Source organism: Eretmochelys imbricata, chromosome 6 (assembly GCF_965152235.1).
Source record: "Eretmochelys imbricata isolate rEreImb1 chromosome 6, rEreImb1.hap1, whole genome shotgun sequence".
Lineage (NCBI taxonomy): Eukaryota > Metazoa > Chordata > Testudines > Cheloniidae > Eretmochelys > Eretmochelys imbricata.
This window is the reverse complement of record NC_135577.1, coordinates 4,918,177-4,939,096: the sequence shown is the minus strand read 5'-3', so window position 1 is coordinate 4,939,096 and position 20,920 is coordinate 4,918,177. Positions and strand designations below refer to the sequence as shown.

Below are 20,920 nucleotides of genomic sequence, written 5' to 3'. Positions count from 1 at the left end.
ACCATTCCAAGTAGAATGGGCCATGAGCACCTCTGCAAACATAGGAAAAAAAGAAGGGGTTAGTGGATTACAGATTGTTTTAATAAACCATAAATCTAGTGTCTCTGTTCAATCCATGATGTCCATAATCCATGATTTGGTGTCCAGCAGAGTAATGAATGTAAGCTCCCTGGTTCTTCTTTTGAAAATGCTGTGCAAGTTGCGTTTGAGGATTGGGTCTGATAGGTCAGATATAGAGTGATTACTTTATGAAAAGTGTTCACCCACAGGTGATAGGGTGTTTTTGTCTTTTATCATTTTCCTGTGTATATTCATTTGAGTTTATAATGCTTATCTGTATCATCCATATAATCATTATTCGGGCATTTAGTGCACTGGATGAAGTGTGCTACATGTGATAGGCATGTATAAGATCCTGGGATCTTGAAAGGTGTTTTGTGTGGAATGTGGATCATTATAGTAATGGAGATATGTCTGCAAGTTTTGCATCTATAGCTCTGGCAGAGTCTGGTGCTGCTTTGAGTGGGTGTGTCCTGGTCTGTGGGGAGCTTCCTCTTGATGACGAGGGTTACCTGGGGTTTTCAGAACCCACAGCAGGGGCAACTTAACTATCTCACTCCATGTAGTGTCAGGAATCAATCAATAGGAACACAGCAGTTCTGTCTGATCAAGGATTAAATGCAAGTAAGTATGCTCTTATCTAACACTGCAGTTTATTAGATTTAAGCATACAGAGACATAAGCAATAGGTTTAGAACATCCCAGATCTTTTTCCTAAGATCTGGAATGGTATTGAGTAATTAACAGCAGGTTTGCAGTGGCCAGTTGCTCACCCATCAGGGAGAAAGGGTGTCAGAAAAAAGTGTCTCAAGATGGCTTCATAGGACTGCTCCACAATATACTCTATTAGCTAATCTTTTATAACTAACTTCTACAAAACACATAGGTCATAATGACCCCAACTGGATCATCTCTTTTCTAACTTTCAGTCAACTTTTCATATTAGAGGTGCCTAGATTCAAAGTTTTCCAACCACCAAGGTTTTCAGTCTCAGTTGTTTACTTGTCTGTCCCCTCCTCCCATTCTGATTAGCAAAAACTATCAGCTAGATATGACCTCACTTCTAAAAGCCTGTCTCCAAATTAACCCTTAACTATGTGGTGTTCTATTTCATTAATTTCTATTGGCAGAATGCACATCATATGGTTGCAATTAGTTTGATCACATAATGGGGTATACACATCCCTCAAAGCAGGGCAACAATGAGTTTGAAGAGATTGTTCGAAGACCAGAAGAGATGATTCTTGAAATATTTCTTTCATGATGGGGTACCCATCGAGTATGGGTTGTAGTTGTTTACACCCATTGGTGGTTACACTAGCTTAAGTGTGGGGTGGTAGGTGACAAATAGGGGTATGCAGTCAGAAGGGGGTTTATTTCTGTATTGAAGCAGGTTCTCCTGGGGTATTTGGGTGGCCTGTTGCATGATGCAATCTACTTCTCTGATGGAGTGTCCTTGTTTGGTGAAGGTGGTTTTAAGTGACCATACTGGGTGGCCATACTGGGTCAGACCAAAGTCCATCTAGCTCAGTATTCTGTCTTCTGACAGAGGCCAATGCCAGGTGCTTCAGAAGGAATGAATAAAAAAGGTGATCATCAAGCGATCCATCCCCTGTCACCCATTCCCAACTTCTGGCAAAGAGAGGCTAGGGACACCATCCCTGCCCATCCTGGCTAATAGCCATTGATGGACCTGTCTTCCATCAATTTATCTAGGTCTTTTTTGACCACTGTTACAGTTTTGGCCTTCACAATATCGACAACAAGTGTGTTAAGCCAGGGATAGTCAATAGGCGGACCATGGGCCAAATCCGGACTGCGAGATGCTTTTGAATGGACCCCACAATGTTTTTATTTGTTTATTATCATTATGGGTTTCTCAATTTTTTTTTCTTGAAGTCTGGACCTTGACTATACCTTGACCAAGAAATTTGGACCTTGACAAAAATAAGCTATCCCTTCATTAAGGTATATATCACTTACTTTCTCCTCAGAGCAAATTCTGTGGTATCTGAGTGCCTGGCTGTCAATAACATATTTCTTGGTATGGTTGGGGTGGTTACTAGATCTATGAAGGTAGGTGTGGTGATCCATGGGTTTCTTGTATATGGTTGTCTGTAGGGTTCCATTGTTGAAGCTGATTGTGTTGTCCAGAAGTTGATGCTAGTGTGGGAAAGCTCCAGAGAGAGTTTAATGGATGGGTGGTGGTTGTTGAAGTTGTGGTGGAAGTCTGAGGAAGTTTAAGCTGTCTTCCCATAGGATGAAAATTTCTCAGGTATATCACTGGTTTCATGATGCACTTCTCCAGAAATTCTTCTTCAGGATGACCCATGAAGAGGTTAGCATATTGGGGAGCCATCCTAGTACCCCTGGCTGTTCTCATGCTTTGGAGAAAATGTTTATTGTTGAAGGTAAATCTATGACAGGCGAGGATGAACTGGATGAGTTTGGCTATGTGTTTGGGATGGATAATTGATGGTTGTCCACTGTCTTTTAAATATTTGGGGCAGGCAGCTATCCTGTCATTGTGAGGGATATTGGTGTATAGGAAAGTGACATCAGTGGTGGCAAGGATGGTATTCTGAGGAAGGTTGTTAATACTGTAGAGTAGAGTAGGGCTCAAATGTACTTGAGCCATCCAGCTACTGTGAGAGTGGACTGTCTGGAAAGACTCTTGCCTAGGCTCACAGCACATGCACGTTTCAATCTCTTTGGCTCATGAGTGTTTGCATGCAGTGTTCTAGAAAGCCAAAGGTTTCCTTTAATAGATGTTTTCAGTATTGCTTCCTCAAATGGGCAGTGAGTGCCACACACTGGCTGAAATAAATGCTGAGTGACTGAGATCAAGTAGGGGATGTTGAGCTCTGTGGTGCACAATCCCCTCCATTATAAGACTGCTGATTTTGCAAAATGCTGTGTTTTTGACGAGCTGTGTCTAGGGAACTCCTTGCTCAAATGACCCCGAAATTTGGGTCACTAACCCTATCCTGTTCCCCCAGGAGACAACAAATTTCAAGACAGTCCAAGTAAGCATACAGATCTTACAGCACTTAGAAGAATTAACATTTAAGTAGAAAGGGCTTCTCAATCTAAACTAAAGTAGAGCTGGTGCTTCATTATAGAAGCATAGGACTGGAAGGGACCTCGAGAGGTCATCAAGTCCAGTCCCCTGCCCTCATGGCATGACCAAGCACCATCTAGACCACCCCTGACAGGTGTTTGTCTAACCTGCTCTTAAAAATCTCCAATGACGGAGATTCCACAACCTCCCTAGGCAATTTATTCCAGTGCTTAACCACCCTGACAGTTCGGAAATTAGGAAAAATTTCCTATCTAAACTTCCCTTGCTGCAATTTAAGCCAATTGCTTCTTGTCCAATCACCAGAGAATAGGAAAATAATTTTTTCCTTCTCCTTATAACAACCTTTTAGGTACTTGAAAACTGTTATCGTGTCCCTTCTCAGTCTTCTCTTTTCCAGACTAAACAAACCCAATTTTTTCAATCTTCCCTCATAGGTCATGCTTTCTAGATCTTTAATCATTTTTGTTGCTCTTCTCTGGACTTTTTCCAGTTTGTCCACATCTTTACTGAAATGTGGCACCCAGAACTGGACACAATACTCCAGCTGAGGCATAATCAACGTGGACTGGAGCAGAAGAATTACTTTGCATGTCTTGCTTACAACACTCCTGCTAATACATCCCAGAATGATGTTTGGTTTTTTTTTTGGAACAGTCTTACACTGTTAACTCATATTTAGCTTGTGGTCCACTCTGACCTCTTGATCCCTTTTTTGCAGTAATCCTTCCCAGGCAGTCATTTTCCATTTTGTACATGTACAACTGATTGTTCCTTCCTAAGTGGAATATTTTGCATTTGTTCTTATTGAATTTCGTCCTAGTTACCTCAGACCATTTCTCCAGTTTGTCCAGCTCATTTTCAATTATAATCCTATCCTCCAAAGCACTTGCAACTCCTCCCACCTTGGTATCGTCTGCAAATTTTATAAGTGTACTCTCTATGCTATTATCTAAATCATTGATGACTATATTGAACAGAACTAGACCCAGAACTGATCCTTGCAGAAGCCCACTCGTTGTGCCCTTCCAGCATGACTGTGAGCCATTGATAACTACTCTGGGAATGGTTATCCAACCAGTTATGCACCAACCTTATAATAGCTCCAAATTGGTTGTATTTCCCTAGTTTTTTAATGAGAAGGTCATTTGAGACTATATCAGATGCCTTATTAAAGTCTCGATATACCACATCTACTGCTTCCCCCCATTCACACAGTCGTCAGCCTGTCAAAGAAAACTATCGGGTCAGTTTGATATGATTTGTTCTTGACAAGTCCATGCTGACTATTACATATCGCCTTATTATCTTCTAGATGTTTGCAAATTGATTCCTTCATTATTTGCTCCATTATCTTTCCGGGTCCAGAAGTTAAGCTGACTGGTCTGTAATTCCCTGGGTTGTCCTTATTTTCCTTTTTATAGATAGGCACTATATATGCCCTTTTCCAGTCTTCTGGAATATCACCCGTCTTCCATGACTTTTCAAAGATAATAGCTAATGGCTCAGATATCTCCTCAGTCAGCTCCTTGTGTATTCTAGGATGCACTTCATTGGGTTCTAGTGACTTGAAGACATCTGACTTGTCTAAGTAATTTTCACCTTGCTCTTTCCCTGTTTTGAACCCACCCCATTTTCACTGGTGTTCACTATGTTAGGCATCCAATTGCCACCAACCTTCTTGGTGAAAACCGAAACAAAGAAGTCATTAAGCACGTCTGCCATTTCCACATTTTCTGTTATTGCTTTTTTGTCTTCATTGAGTAATGGGCCTACTCTGTCCTTGGTCTTCCTCTTTCTTCTAATGTATTTGTAGAATGTTTTCTTGTTACCCTTTATGTCTCTAGCTTGTTTGATTTCCTTTTGTGCCTTGGCCTTTCTAATTTTGCCCCTACATACTTGTGTTGTTTGTTTGTATTCATCCTTTGTAATTTGACCTAGTTTCTACTTTTTGTAGGACTCTTTTTTTTTATTTTTAGATCATGGAAGATCTCCTGGTTAAGCCAGGGTGGTCTCTTGACACTCTTCCTATCTTTCCTGTGCAGTGGAATAGTTTGCTCTTGTGACCTTAATAATGTCTCTATAACACATAATAAATGGGTTAATTGTTTATCAGGTCCAAATACCCTAACACTGCACTGGAGACATTACCGTACCAGGACTTGCCTGGAGGTGTCTTAGCGTTAGCTCCCCATGTTGAAGTGTGGGTAAATTTGCTTTGTAAGTAATGACAGTACTCACAGCTCCCCAAAAGGACAGAGAAAGTAGCGTGAGTGAAGGGACTGATTTGGTCGCTGGGAGGTAAGCAAAGCCACAGTGCTGTTAGCTACACCTGTAAAAGACATGTCCCAGCAAAGAGATGGAGGAAGATATGAAGAAAATCAAAAATAAGTCTTCCCAGAAGGTGTAATCTGCACTGACTGCTGAAAGGGAAATAAAGGGTCAGATCCTCCAGATGAGCCATTGATGCCCAGCACAGCTCAGGGTGAGGGGTGTAGGCTACCATCACAGACACCTGATCCTCAGACTGCCAGGCACCAGTCTGATCCTGAGCAGCAGCTTAGAGCAGCCAAGGGGTCATTTCAGCTTCTGGGATCACCACAGAGACAGGGTCCTGAGTCTATGCCCCCTCCTCCAGTAGCTGTGAGCTGGGATGTCATAGAGCTGGTTATACTGGAAGATTTTCTAGGAAATTCTCATTTGGCCACTTAAGCCATTTTCAAGTGGACTCTGCACAGCGCTGAGGATAAGGATTGGGATCAAACAATGCAAACCAACCTAGTGGAGTTCAAAGTGGGCCAGAACTATGTTTTATTTGCATGGAAGTAATCCTATTGGCTTCCTTTTTGTTATACCAATATAAGTAAGAGAAGAATTGAACCCAGGATGTATAAGTCATCTGTTACTTACTGGGTACTGCTTTTCTTTAAACTACAACCAACAGGCTGTCTATGGAATAAGTAAACTGTATATAAAGTCACCATTTTCTACTCTGAAATTTTGGTTTGTTTTAACTTCCTTCTGCAGAAAGAAGTAAAGCATTTCAAGATGTTCTGTCCAGATTAAACCTGGAGAAGCACAGAAGCATCAAGATCAGGCTGAGGGATGTTTTGGAGATCTGACCAGAAAGCATCAAGAACAGGATTCCAGAGGCATTAGGTGATTTACCTTGGCATTTCCTGAGGAAGGTCATGGCTCTGAATGGGATGGCCAGAAATACAAGCATTGGGCACAAGGCTCCTGCAGAAGAATTGGATGATTATGAGGAGAAACTGCATACTGATGGCGCTTTCTGTTTTAGTGATACTGAGATGAAAGTTTCTCTGCAATCTCTTGATGTTCTTTGTGCTGTTCTGCTTTGCTCAGTTTCCTACAGCAGGAGATCCTGTCCAAAATGTCCATGTGCCAGTTTGCCCTCCCTCTGCTGCTACCCGCCCTCAACACCCCCAAGGGCACCCTACTACTGTGGGCCATGAGGGACATTGTGAGGAAGTGGAGGCCGCACTCCCTGGCAGAGAGCAGAGGGTTCAGAGAGGAGAGCCTGGTGCTCACAGAAATGCCAACGATTTCTTTTCTGCGGATGGGGAGCTGCAGCTTCTCCAAGTCCCAACTCCTCAATGAGGTTCTCAGCTCCTCCCAGCAGCACCACGATTTCTTTATCCATCGGGACATGGAGTCTGGGAACTTCCTTCAGAAAATCGCAGATGGGCTGGTTGAGATTTCCTGGTATTTCCCTGGGGGGACGGAAAATTCTGATCTTTTCCCTGAACCCATTGCAGTTACAAATCTGCATGGAGACATTGAGTCCCACTGGCTACAGTTTAGCTTTTTAACAGCGGTCTCCTCCGCAGTGTTCATAGTTACCGAGAGCATCGGTGAGAGAGAATACGAGCTGTTATCATCTCTGAAAAAATCCAGCTCTAAATATTACTTCATCCTCAACTGCAAGAATAAGAAACCCAAAGAAACTCTGGGATTTCTTAATAAGCTGTCCTCAGTGTTGAAACTGAGCAAATCACTAGTACCGGTGAAAGATAGTACCATGAATAATGCAGGATTTGTGGAAAAAGGTGAAGTCCACCATAGGAACCATAGTGAATTCATCTCCGAAGACAGTGAGTTTGGAAGCCATGGCTGTGACGGCACGTGACCTAGGAATCCAGGTGGATGAGGAGTGTCAGGCATGTCAGTGTGCGAGGAAATATACTGAAGAAATCACTGCAGAAATAAGAGATGGGGCAAAATACAAAAGGGAAATGCTGAGCCTGCAAGGAGACCTATGGAAAAACTTGGCTAAATTGGAAAAACAGATGTGCCAAATGAAAAGGCAAGGGGACGCGGCCATTGAAGACTATAAATCTGCGCTGAAAAAGAAATGGTTAGAGATACGTAGACAGCGGAATCAGTGTGACCGTACTAATGGTTTGACTAAGTTTATCAATGGAATAGTACAGCTGAAACCAGTGGAGAAACATTACTTTCTGAAATGGATGAAATTTAGCCTGGATAATATTGCTAGGGGGAATCTTTCTGAAATGCGGGCAGACTATAAAGAGAAATGTGAAACTCCAGGAGTGGACCGAAAACAGCTGGAGGAATTAGATAAATTGATATCTGATAGTTCCTTGGGGGTGGAGCATTTCATGCGTGAGTTGGGACAGTTCTATGACGCTGAATGCTCAATGGTTAAAGAAGGGAAAATGGAAGAAAGCCAAAGACAAATCTCCCATCTCCCATGCACAGCAGCTGACCTGATGCTGGAAGGGTTTCCTGTGGAGCTGATCGATGGAGATGCCTCCAACATCCCCATGAACTGGGTAGTAGATGTTCTAACTCATCTCCATATCAGACTAGGGGATAGATCCAGAATGGTGGTTATAACAGTGCTGGGAGTGCAGACCACTGGGAAATCCATCCTTCTCAACACCATGTTCGGCCTGCAGTTTGCAGTGAGTAGCGAACGATGTATGCGAGGAGCGTTCATGACACTCCTTCAAGTTACAGAAGCTGTTCAGGAGCTGCTTGGCTGTGATTTCATCCTGGTGATAGACACTGAAGGTCTGAAGGCCCCTGAACTAACAGCACTGGAAGACAGTTATCAACATGACAATGAGCTGGCCACACTGGTGATTGGACTGAGTGACATCACCATCGTTAACATGGCCATGGAGAATGCCACAGAAATGAAGGATGTTCTGCAAATTGTGGTCCATGCATTTCTCAGAATGGAGGAAATAGGAAAACAGCCAAACTGCCAGTTTGTGCACCAGAATGTCAGTGATGTGTCTGCTCATGATCAAAACATGAGGGACAGGAAACACCTCCTGGAGCAGCTGAATGAAATGATCAAAGCTGCAGCAAGGATGGAAAAGCAAAGCAGGGAAATGGCATTTTCTGATATTATGGAGTATGACCCAGAAAAACACAATTGGTACATGCCTGGCTTGTGGCATGAAGTCCCTCCCATGGCTCCCGTAAACACTGGATACAGTGAGAGTGTGTGTGAGCTAAAGAAATACCTGTTTGAATTCATAGAGAACCGTTCACGGAAAAGAGCTGGAAAGGATATTCCTGATTTTATTGTATGGTTGAAGAGCCTGTGGAAGTCAGTGAAACATGAGAACTTCATCTTTAGCTTTAGAAATAGCCTTGTAGCTGAAGCCTATCACCAGCTGTCTATGAAGTATTCTGAATGGGAATGGGGTTTCCGCAAGGAGATGTATCTCTGGATATCTGAAAAAGAAACTTTTATCCAGAATCAGCTGCCAGAGACACTAGAGGGTGATCTCTTTCACAGCTTAAAAATGGAAGCACAAGGGAAACTACAGCAGGGAGAACAGAAGCTCTTGAAAAACTTAGAGCAGTATTTTAAAGGTGAAGCTCCAAATTTCAACCTGATAGAAAAGTACAGAGAAGATTTCAAAAGGAGCGCAAATAGCCTCAAAAGAGAACTTGAAAGTTATTCAACCAGTAACTGTAAGGAAGCAATTCGAATATGAAGAGGACAGCACAAGATAGACAATATCCAGTCTGGGTACAAGCAGAAAATTGAAGGAGAAGTTGCCAGACTCTTGGCTGAATACCGAAACAGAGAAGATAAATTAGACTATGAGAAACTGAAAAAAGAATTTGAAACGATATGGCGAGAAAGCTTGTCAGAGTTAACGCTCTGTACTTTACAGAAATGTCAAGTTGTTCAAGATATGGATCTCCAGCTGAGAAAGGATCTGAAGCACAGAGGGGGTGCTATCAGACAGATACTGCAACATGCAAAAAGCCTGCTGGATTATAGAATGAAGTCTTTCCCAATGAAGAAGGAATACTTAAACCTAAAATGGACCAGAGCAGTTGTAGAATACTTCTCACAGGAATGTTACTGTAAAACTGAAGAGCTTGCTCTATCTTTAATGACTGAATGCAAGAAATACATTGAAGAAAAAGTTAAATCCAAAACAGACTATGATGAAACCTATTGTGGAGAACTGCTGCATATGGTTAATGAGAGGTTAAAAGAGGAGGATATTGAGAAACTTCACACTTCTCCTTTGTTTGAAGTTGACCTGAAGCGTCACCTTTTGGGGGAAGCGGCTTGGGCATTTCAGAAGATGCATGAAGATTTTATCAAAGAAAACGATCCTCAGCAACGTCTGGAGAAGCTGAAACCTCATTATTTCTCCATATTTACTGATCTCTATTTGGAAAAGAATGAAAGCCAAACGAGGGCGAGGAATTTCTGTGATCAGTGTCTCAAACCTGCCCTGGTGGGTTATGTCAACAAAAGGCTCGGACTAGAAATAGTTGACAATTTTCTCAGCAGTGAACAGGCCCTTGAATACGCCAGCCAAAGCGTCTTTCAGTTCTTTTTGCTAAAGAAGCTGCTGGAAGAGATGAACTTTGACAACTATGTGAAATAGATAAGTAACTATGAAGAGTTTGTCAAATCCTGGATACAGAGATGTCTGATAGACCACAACGGAGGGAAGGCAAGTTTGAGAGATTTGGAGAAAGGGATTCTATCCAGAATAATAAATAAAATCAAGGGAGTTCTGAAAAACTCCATAAATAAAAAACAATAACACAGTTTCTGCCTTTTTAGACAGCTTTTGCAAAGAGCTGCAGCAGGACCTGGCCATTTCCAGCAATAGCTTAGTTGAAAACAATTAGAATCCGTTGAAGACAATTAAACTGCTATATTTAGAGCATGACTGTCATTTACTCTCCCTATTGTGCATTAAGAAATTAGTATTCTTGTTTTAATGTAATCACGCATAAGAAGCAACAGAAAACCATTTACAGTTAAACAAAATAAACTTGGGAACAGACTTTTTTCTGCTGGCTTATTTCTTTTGAAATGTTGCCTTGGAACTTTTTGTTTTATTTAGCCCTGAGAGGAAGGATAGTGGGTGAGGTCAGCAAACATTTCAGGAGATGTGATACTTCCAAAGTACAAACCCAAGATCCCAAGTGATGTAGGACCCCTTAACATTTAAATTAGCCCTTCTGAGAGGCCTGATGCTGATAAGAATGACTGACCTCATGAAAAACGGGCTTTGTTTTCTCACTTAAACAGTAAGAAAATTTCACGGAGCCCTGAGCTCTCACTTGGAGGGGGGGGTGGAGACCCAATGGGGCACAAGTTAGTAAACGCTGTGGTGGGATAGGCAGGGCCAGCTCTGGAGTCAACGGAGCAACGCCCAGGTGAAGCAGTTAAACCCCAACCCAAAGACTGGATTTTCCACAGTTAGACGGGAAATTAGATAACTACACACACACACACACAAACAGACTGAAATATGTTGGGTTAGAAATCCCCAGTAACAACACTGATGGCCCAAACTCTCTGCAGTGACCCCAACCCGTGACACTCCCTCTCTGTGTCCCTTCTCGACAGTGGGTCTGTGAGTGTAGCTGGATTGGGCAGTGGTTCCGTCTACTGTCCCACGGGGGAATCTCTTCTCTTCATTGCCACATGCCACGCAGTTGCCGTACTCTATCTGTCAGCCCAGCTGCTCAGTGGATTTGCCAATGTCACCCGGTTTCAGTTGTTCCTTTCCACATAGAATCATAGGACTGGAAGGGACCTTGAGAGATCATCAAATCCAGGGGTTCTCAACCTTTTTCTTGCTGAGGCCCCGTTCAACATCCTATAAAAACAATAGGGCCCGGCAGGGGGGAAGCGTGGGCTCCAGGCCAGGGGGACACACTTGGGCATAGGCATAGTTTTACTTCTATTTTTGGGGGGGGGCGGGGGGAGGAATGCCTGGCATGGTTCATCCCATCTCCACAGAGCAGGGTCCAGGGAGTATGTGCCATCTCCACCCCCTGACTCACTCAGGAGAGCACCCAGCTTGTCTGTGCTCTGGGGCGATGCAACCAAAAATATAACTCAAAGGGGGGACTCAGTTCAAAAAGTTTGAAAACCGCTCAGGGTGCGGGCAGGGGGTTAGTTAGGGGCTGTGTGAAATGAGGGGAGTAGCTCATGGTACAGGGAGGGGATAGCTAAGGGCTGTGTATGGGCAGGGGGTAGCTCAGGGTGCAGGCAGGGGGTAGCTATGGGCTGTATGCAGGCAGGGGGGCTTCCAGTGCAATGCCCAGCTTCAGGGGCAAGGCACTGGGACTCCCTGCTTCAGCCTCCCTGCTGCTCCTGGCTTGTGGGGGAGGGGAGGTTTGCTGGCTCTAGCACCACGTTACTCCTGGCTTGGAGGGGATGTGGGGACCCTGCCGGCTTCAGCCCCATCTAGCTTCTGGCTGCGCCACTCCCAGCTTGTGGGGGATGGGGAGGGCACCGCGGGCTTCAGCCCCGCGCTGCTCCTAACTAGGGCAGGGGGCCCACTGGCTTCAGACCCGCACCGCTCCTGGCTTAGGGGGAAGGGGGGGAAGGCTTCAGCACTGGGGCTCCAGGTTTCAGCCGTGGGGCTCCGCGGCCCCCCTGAAAGGGCTCACTGACCCCCAGCTGAGAACCACTGATCTAATCCAGTCCCCTGCACTCATGGCATGACTAAGCATCATCTAGATCATCCCGGACAGGTGTTTGTCTAACCTACTCTTAAAAATCTCCACTGATGGAGATTCCAGAACCCCTCAGGCAATTTATTTCAGTGCTTAACCACCCTGACAGGAAGTTAGCCATTGATAGCTACTCTCTGGGAATGGTTTTCCACCAGTTTTGCACACATCTTATAGTAGCTCCATCTAAGTTGTCTTTCCCTAGTTTGTTTATGAGAAGGTCACGTGAGACTGCATCAAAAGCCTTACTACCGTCAACATATACCACATCTACTGCTTCTCCCCATCCACAAGGCTCGTTACCCTGTCAAAGAAAGCTATCAGGTTGGTTTGACACGATTCGTTCTTGACAAATCCATGCTGACTATTACTTATCATCTGATTATCTTCCAGATGTTTGCAAATTTAGAGCTTAATTATTTGCTCCATTATCTTTCCAGGTACAGAAGTTAAGCTGACTGGTCTGTATTTCCACAGGTTGTCCTTATTTCCCTTTTTATAGATGCCCATTTCCAGTCTTCTGGAATCTCTCCCGTTTTCCATGACTTTTCAAAGATAATCACTAATGGCTCAGATATCTCCTCAGTCAGCTTCTTGAGTATTCTAGGATGCATTTCATCAGGCCCTGGTGACCTGAAGACATCTAATTGGTCTAAATAATTTTTTACTTGTTCTTTTCCTATTTTATCCTCAGATCCCACCTCATTTTCACTGGCATTCAGTATGCTAGATGTCCAATTACCACTAACCCTCTTCTTGAACACTGAAACAAAGAAGTCATTAAGCACCTCTGCCATTTCCACATTTTCTGTTATTGTTTTTTCCCTCTTCATTGAGTAATGGGCCTACCCTGTCCTTGATCTTCCTCTTGCTTCTAACGTATTTGTAGAATGTTTTCTTGTCTCCCTTTATGTCTCTAGCTATGATCTGTTTTGTTCCTTGGCCTTTCTCGTTTTGTCCCTACATACTTGTGTTATTTATGTTCATCCTTTGTCGTAATTTGACCTAGTTTCCACTTTACGTACAACAATTTTTTGATTTTTAGATCATTGAGGATCTCCTGGTTAAGCCAGCATGGTCTCTGGCTATACTTCCTATCTTTCCTATGCAGTGGACTAGTTTTCTTTTAGGCCTTGTAGTGGGGCAACTGCCCCACTCCAGTAAAACAGGGGTTAAAAGCATCCCTGGAGAGGGCTGTGGCTGGGCTAGGCTGATTCGGGAAGCAGCCACAGCTGTGGCCAGCTCAATCAGGGTCCAGCTGGCCCTTATAAGAGGGCTTGGGGCCAGAAGTGAGAGGAGTCTCACTCTAGCCCTGAAGGGAGAAGGGCTAGCTGCCTGGGAGCAATGTACCTGAAGTGGAGCAGTGCTGGGGAAGGGCAAAGGGAGCTGGGGAGCAGCAGCATGGTAAATCCCCAGGCTGAGGCCTTGTTGAAGGCCTAAGAAAGGTACTGGGGAGGCAGAGGGGCAGCCTGGGGATAGGCAGAGGCAGCAGGTCCTACCCCCTTGCCAATGATGAGTAGCCATTACAGACTGCAGTCTGCTCCAGTGAGCAGGGGCTAGATGATGACTGGCAGTAGCCACTGAGGCAAGGTGGGTTTAGAGTGTTGGGGGTTCCCCTGGGAGGGGAGACCCAGAGTGTGGGGGTACAGCTAGGGGGCAGCACCCCAAGGTAAAAGGGCACCGAGGTCCAGGAGGGATATGGGGGCCCTAAGGCAGGCAAGACACCAGCCTGCAGAGGGGGCTCCCAGTGCTGAAGAGCTAACTTCCAAGATGACCAGCAGGAGGAGCTGTGCCGGTGAGCCTTCGCCTTCCTACAGGCACATAATAATGTCTCTGAAAAACTGCCAACTCTTGAACTGTTTTTCCCTTTAGACTTGCTACCCAGGGATCTTACCTACCAACTCCCTGAATTTTCTTAAGTCAGCCTTCTTGAAAGGCAGCACCTTGCACGGACACATTGAATGTTGCCTGACATTATCAAGCTCTTTCTGAAATTCCTCACAATCCACCCAAACAAAAGAATTCAGTGGCCCGGGCAAGTTTTCCTTTCTCAAGTTTTTAGTCCATTATTCCAGGTCAATAATAAACACACAGAACACGACCAATCCTAGTGTTGCCACTCAGGGCCTCCCACTTTCCAGGTGATCATTAATTCCCACCTCTCCCCATCCAATTCTTACACCTCACATATGGGCTCTGTCTCTCCGCTGCTCCCAGCACTGGGCTCTTCTCCCCTCCTGCTGCTGCACTGAGGCTCTCTGGCCTCCCTCCTTTGGGCGGCTCAGGTCTCCCTTCCCACAGCTCGGCCTGGGGGCAATGGGGCAACAGGTCTCCTGGGGCAGGGACGCTTCAGGTGCTAGGGTGACCAGATGTCCCGATATTCAGGGCTTTTTCTTGTATAGGTGCCTATTACCCCCCACACACGCACTCTGTCCCGATTTTTCAAACTTGCTATCTGGGCACCCTAGCAGGGGCTGGGGCTGCAGTGCAAGCAGCCCCATCCTGCGAGTTCCCCACCCCAGGGCAGAGGGGCCCAGCTGGGCTGCTTTGGGGGGGGGGCAGGGGGAAGCAGCAACAGTTCCTGTAATCTGACCTTTCCCACATCCTCCCCCCACAAATCTCCCCATGGGTCTTCTACTAACCCCTCCAAATCCTCTCTGCTCCCCTGAATCCGCCTCCTGACACCCTGCCTCGCCCTGCACCTCCTGCCCTTCAGTCACCCCCAAAAAGCCTTTTCCCCCTCCTGCCCCTCATGCCCCCTGAACTGCCACCTGCCGCCTCCTGCTTCCATCTCCTTCACTTGCCCTTTGAACGGCACCCGCCCCATTCTGCTCTCTGCCCTGAAGCAAACAACCCCCCGCCATTTGGCTTGATAATGCCCCTCTCCTGCTCCAACCTCTGTGCCCCCAGCCCCAAATCGCATGGGGCTGGGAGGAGGAGAAAGTCCTTGCCTGCTAATAAAGCCAGTTTGTGCCCCACAGTCCTGCCTTGGGGAGGGAGGGGATCAGCCTGAACTTCTCCCCTCCCCAACACTGACCCCTGTAAACTGCCCCTGAACTTCCCCCTCCTCAACAATCCCCTCAACTCTGCCACCCAAATCTACCCCATGCCTGGATTCTGCCCCTCCCCCATCCTGGCCCCCTCCTCAGTCCCCCTAATGAGCCCTGTATGAACCCCCAACCCCCTCTGCTCCCCTGAACCCACCTCCTGACCCCTGCAGCCCCTCCTGCACCTCAGCCCCCCCCCCCCCGAACTGCCCCCTGCCTTCCCTAGTGACCCCCAGCTCCACAGGGTGACTCTGCTGTGTCGGTTTAACTGTCACCCCAGGACATGCCAAGCTCCCCTCCCCCCTTACAGCCACCTGGGCCCTCATTAGCCTCGGGGGTAGGAGCTAATTTGCACAGAGGATAATGGAGCAGCCAATCAGGGGCTGGCCTGGGTGCCGGGGGGGCGGCTATAAAGGGCTCCTCAGGGCTTGCAGACCCCTGGGCATGGCTGTGGCTGTGCTGGGAGCCCAGGCTGCAGGGTCACGGAGGGCTCTGGGCCCAGCCCCAGAGCCGGCAGGGGAAGCGGGAGGCTCTGGTGCTGCGCAGGGTGGGGCAAGAGCTGGGTACAAGAGGCCCCAGTCACTGCAGCTCCCCCTCTGTGGTGCTCCAGGGGAGAGGTCTGGAGCATTTGTCACACGCTTGGGATCCACCCTGTAAGGGAGGACAAACTGGGCTTCATTCATACCCCAGTCTCAGTCATAATGCTGGGGTAACAGCGGGGGCCCCTTTCATAAAACACCTCATTATTTTTAGCTCTTTGTTTCATGGGTTGCAAGCCTCCCACATTCTCATTCAGTGAAAGAGAGCCGTCCCCTCCTGCTGCCATTGACCCCCATCCCTCTGACTGCTACCGACATGGCCTGGCCTGGGAATGTGAAGGAAGCTCTCCGAACTGAGAGGAGACACGCACAGAAACATACAGTCCTCTGTATTGGAGAGCAAGAGGCTGGAGAGACACAGACACACCCTCAGTTCACTGAGCTCTCATGTTAATAACAGTTTGAAGAACATCCATCCAGTCTAGAAGAAAGGTTTGCACTCTCCGAGCAGCTCAGCACAGGGGATGGGGGCGCTGGGGCAGTAAAAAGGCTCCAGGAAGCCCTGAACCACAGTGGCTCCTGCTGGGGTGCCCAGGCACAACGGGGCACAGCTCGGTAACTGCTGGGGTGGGAGAGGCTGTAACAGCACTGAGGGAAGCTGAATGCAGGGGGATTTCTAGTTAAAAGGGAAGTTAGAGTTATTACAGTAAATGTGTAGGGAGAGAAACAACCATAATGGCATTTCTGTGGCAGTCTCTGCAGTCACCCCAGCCCTGGGATGCCCTATCACCTCCCAGCCCCTGTCCCTTCTCTCCAGTGGGGCTGAGAGCACGTCTGCATGGGGCAATGGCTCCCGCTTGTGTCCCCCAGGAGGAATCTCTTCTCTTCGTTGTTACATTCTTCCCAGTGACCCTGGTCTGTCAGTGCAGCAGCTTAGTGGGTTTCTCCACATCACCAATTTTAAATTGTTCCTTTCCCCATGCAGCACCTTGAGCTTTCTCCATGGAATGTCGCCGGCCAGCACATTGGCCAGCTACCTGCTTTTGTAGCCCTCACTAGTGTCCCTCACAATCCTCCCAAGCAGAAGCATTCTGTGGTATCAGCAGATTTCCCCATCTCACTGGCCATTCCATTATTCCAGGTGATAATTAATACACAGAACCATCCCAACCTTTGTATTGATCCCTAAGGTCCTCCTGGCTATTTACCTTATTCTCAGGTGGGAAACAGGGGAATTTATTCCTTCTAAAATCTTCCTCGTAGAGGCAATTCTGTCCTCGATGCCTCACCACCCCTTACACAGGGCAATCGGTCCTAGGGGAGGTGTCAGTCTAAGACTCACAAGGACACCTCCAAGCACTGGGCAATAAACAACACAGAGCTATTAAAATTTAGAAGAGAAAGGGTAAAATTTTCAAAAGTGCCTAAGGCTGCATCTACATTAGAGCTGAGGTGTGTGACTCCCAGCCATATCTGTGCTAGCTCTGCTCAAGCCAGCACACTGAAAATAGCAGGGGTGGGGCATAGCCAAGCAGTCCTGTTGACAGCCATGGGGTCTGGAGTTCACTAGAGAGGGGATGATATTGAACTTTCTTTGGGCTGTGCCATTGGCCATTATCTTTGAAAACTCATGGCAATCAGGGGAAGTCCTGGAAGACTGGAAAAAGGCTAATGTAGTGCCAATCTTTTAAAAAGGGAAGAAGGAGGATTCTGGGAACTACAGGCCAGTCAGCCTCACCTCAGTCCCCGGAAAAATCATGGAGCAGGTCCTCAAGGAATCAATCCTGAAGCACTTATACAAGAGGAAAATGATCAGTAACAGTCAGCATGGATTCACCAAGGGAAAGTCATGCCTGACTAATCTAATTGCCTTCTATGATGAGATAACTGGTTCTGTGGATGAAGGGAAAGCAGTGGACGTGTTATTCCTTGACTTTAGCAAAGGTTTTGACACGGTCTCCCACAGTATTCTTGTCAGCAAGTTAGGGAAGTATGAGCTGGATGGATGCATTACAAGGTGGGCAGAAAGTTGGCTAGATTGTCGGGCTCAACGGGTAGTGATCAATGGCTCCATGTCTAGTTGGAAGCCGGTATCTAGCGGAGTGCCCCAAGGGTCGGTCCTGGGGCCGGTTTTGTTCAATTTCTTCATTAATGATCTGGAGGATGGTGTGGATTGCACCCTCAGCAAGTTTGCAGATGACATTAAACTGGGAGGAGTGGTAGATATGCTGGAGGGTAGGGATAGGATACAGAGGGACCTAGACAAATTGGAGGATTGGGCCAAAAGAAATCTGATGAGGTTCAACAAGGACAAGTGCAGAGTCCTGCACTTAGGATGGAAGAATCCAATGCAGCACTACAGACTAGGGACCAAATGGCTAGGCAGCAATTCTGCGGAAAAGGGCCAAGGGGTTACAGTGTACGAGAAGCTGGATATGAGTCAACAGTGTGCCCTTGTTGCCAGGAAGGCCAATGGCATTTTGGGATGTATAAGTAGGGGCATAGCGAGCAGATCGAGGGATGTGATCGTTCCCCTCTATTCAACATTGGTGAGGCCTCATCGGGAGTACTGTGTCCAGTTTTGGGCCCCACGCTACAAGAAGGATGTGGAAAAATTGGAGAGTCCAGCGAAGGGCAACAAAAATGATGAGGGGTCTGGAACACAGGACTTATGAGGAGAGGCTGAGGGATCTGGGATTGTTTAGTCTACAGAAGAGAAGAATGAGGGGGGATTTGATAGCTGTTTTCAACTACCTGAAAGGTGGATCCAAGGAGGATGGATCTAGACTATTCTCAGTGATAGCAGATGACAGGACAAGCAGTAATGGTCTCAAGTTGCAGTGGGGGAGGTTTAGGTTGGATATTGGGAAAAACGTTTTCACTCGGAGGGTGGTGAAACACTGGAATGCGTTCCCTTTGGAGGTGGTAGAATCTCCTTCCTTAGAAGTTTTTAAGGTCAGGCTTGACAAAGCCCTGGCTGGGATGATTTAATTGGGGATTGGTCCTGTTCTGGGCAGGGGGTTGGACTAGATGACCTCCAGAGGTCCCTTTCAACTCTGATATTCTATGATTCTATGATTCTCTTGCAGTGATTTCCCATAAACCCTGGGAAAAGCTGTTTGTCCTCTCTGCCCAAAATACCTTCCTCTCCATATCCTGTTCCTGACTCATTTACTAAATTTACATTGATTTACATTTCCGACAGCCTGAGATCTTGCTGTGTATCAAGCAGAGCAGGCACTTTGTTGGGATCTCTAGATGCTGACAGAGCACAGAATAAAGACACGTGGCCCAAACCCTGAACTCCTTACTCAGGATTTCAAATGGCAGTTGCCTCAGTAAGTTTTAGTGGGGGCTTGGCTACATTTTCAGGATTCCAAGCTCGAGGACACTAACCCATTCTAGTGCACGAAAAACAGAGTGTAGTCGTAGGGGCACAAGTGGCTAGGTGTAAACACCCATCCACGATGCTAGCCACATCCTCTGGCAGCTAGTCCCTCCTGCCACTCACACTGCTGCAGCAACGTTATTTTTAGCACCCAACCTGGATCAGAGCTAGTGTGTGTATCTCTACCTGAGCTGGGAATCAGCCCCCCAGCTTGAAGTGTAGACGTACCCTAAGTAAAACTGTGTAAGTAGCTTAGGCTCTAGTCAATCATGACTTATTTAATGAAGGTGGGATATTGGTACCCTTCCCAGGATAGAGTCCCCCATCCTGTAAGTATGGCTTACATTCTTCATCAGCAAGGAGATGAGGAGAACTTTAACAGAACTGTGAAAGATAGACATGGGAAAAGGATACTTTACAAGTACGATGGGTTTGCTAATGAGGGCACAACAACTCCCATCAGCCCTCTCCCTACTGCACATCCCTTCACCCTGCCCAGGAACCTAAGTATTTGGTCAGTTTCTGTTGCGCTTATTCATTGATTCCAAGGCCAGAAGGGACAATGGTGATTGTCTAGTCTAGTCTGACCTCCTGTATAACACAGGCCAGAGAACTGCCCCATAATTCATAGAGCAGATTTTTTTTTTTAAATGGCCAAACTTGAATTAAAAATTATCAGTGATAGAGAATCCACCATGACCCTTGGTAATTTTTTCCAATGGCTAATTACCCCCCTCACTGTCAAAAATGTACAACTTATTCCCAGTCTGAATTTGTGTAGCTTCAACTTCCATCCATTGGAGCGAGTTATACCATCTCTGCTAGAGAAAATATTTGTTCCCCATTTAGATACTTATAGACTGTAATCAAGTCACCCCTTCACCTTCTCTTTGTTAAGCTAAATCACTCTAAAGCATGTTTCAGAGTAGCAGCCGTGTTACTCTATATTTGCAAAAAGAAAAGGAGTACTTGTGGCACCTTAGAGACTAACCAATTTATTTGAGCATAAGCTTTCGTGAGCTCCTTCAGGATAGGCTGTAGATCCTTGATAATGCGTTGGAGAGGTTTTAGTTGGGGGCTGAAGGTGACGGCTAGTGGCATTCTGTTATTTTCTTTGTTAGGCCTGTCCTGTAGTAGGTGACTTCTGGGTACTCTTCTGGCTCTGTCAATCTGTTTCTTCACTATCAAGCATTCTTACAACTACAATACCCACCTGCTGAACTAGCCGTCACCTTCAGCCCCCAACTAAAACCCCTCCAACGCATTATCAAGGATCTACAACCTATCCTGAGGGACGACCCATCACTCTCACAAATCTTGGGAGACAGGCCAGTCCTTGCCTACAGACAGCCCCCCAACCTGAAGTGAATACTCACCAGCAACCACATACCACACAACAGAACCACTAACCCAGGAACCTATCCTTGCAACAAAGCCCATTGCCAACTGTGTCCACATATCTATTCAGGGGACACCATCACAGGGCCTAATAACATCAGCCACACTATCAGAGGCTCGTTCACCTGCACATCTACCAATGTGATATGTGCCATCATGTGCCAGCAATGGCCCTTTGCCCTGTACATTGGGCAAACTGGACAGTCTCTACGTAAAAGAATAAATGGACACAAATCAGATGACAAGAATTATAACATTCATAAACCAGTCGGAGAACACTTCAATCTCTCTGGTCACGCGATTACAGACATGAAAGTTGCGATATTACAACAGAAAAACTTCAGAAACAGACTCCAACGAGAGACTGCTGAATTTGGAATTAATTTGCAAATTGGATACAATT

General features: G+C 46.3%; 1 pseudogene; it reads left to right on the top strand.

The window, feature by feature from the left end:
- The first annotated feature begins 5,605 nt into the window (after positions 1-5,605).
- On the top strand, positions 5,606-10,303 carry LOC144265966 (up-regulator of cell proliferation pseudogene; annotated as a pseudogene).
- Positions 10,304-20,920: the final 10,617 nt, after the last annotated feature.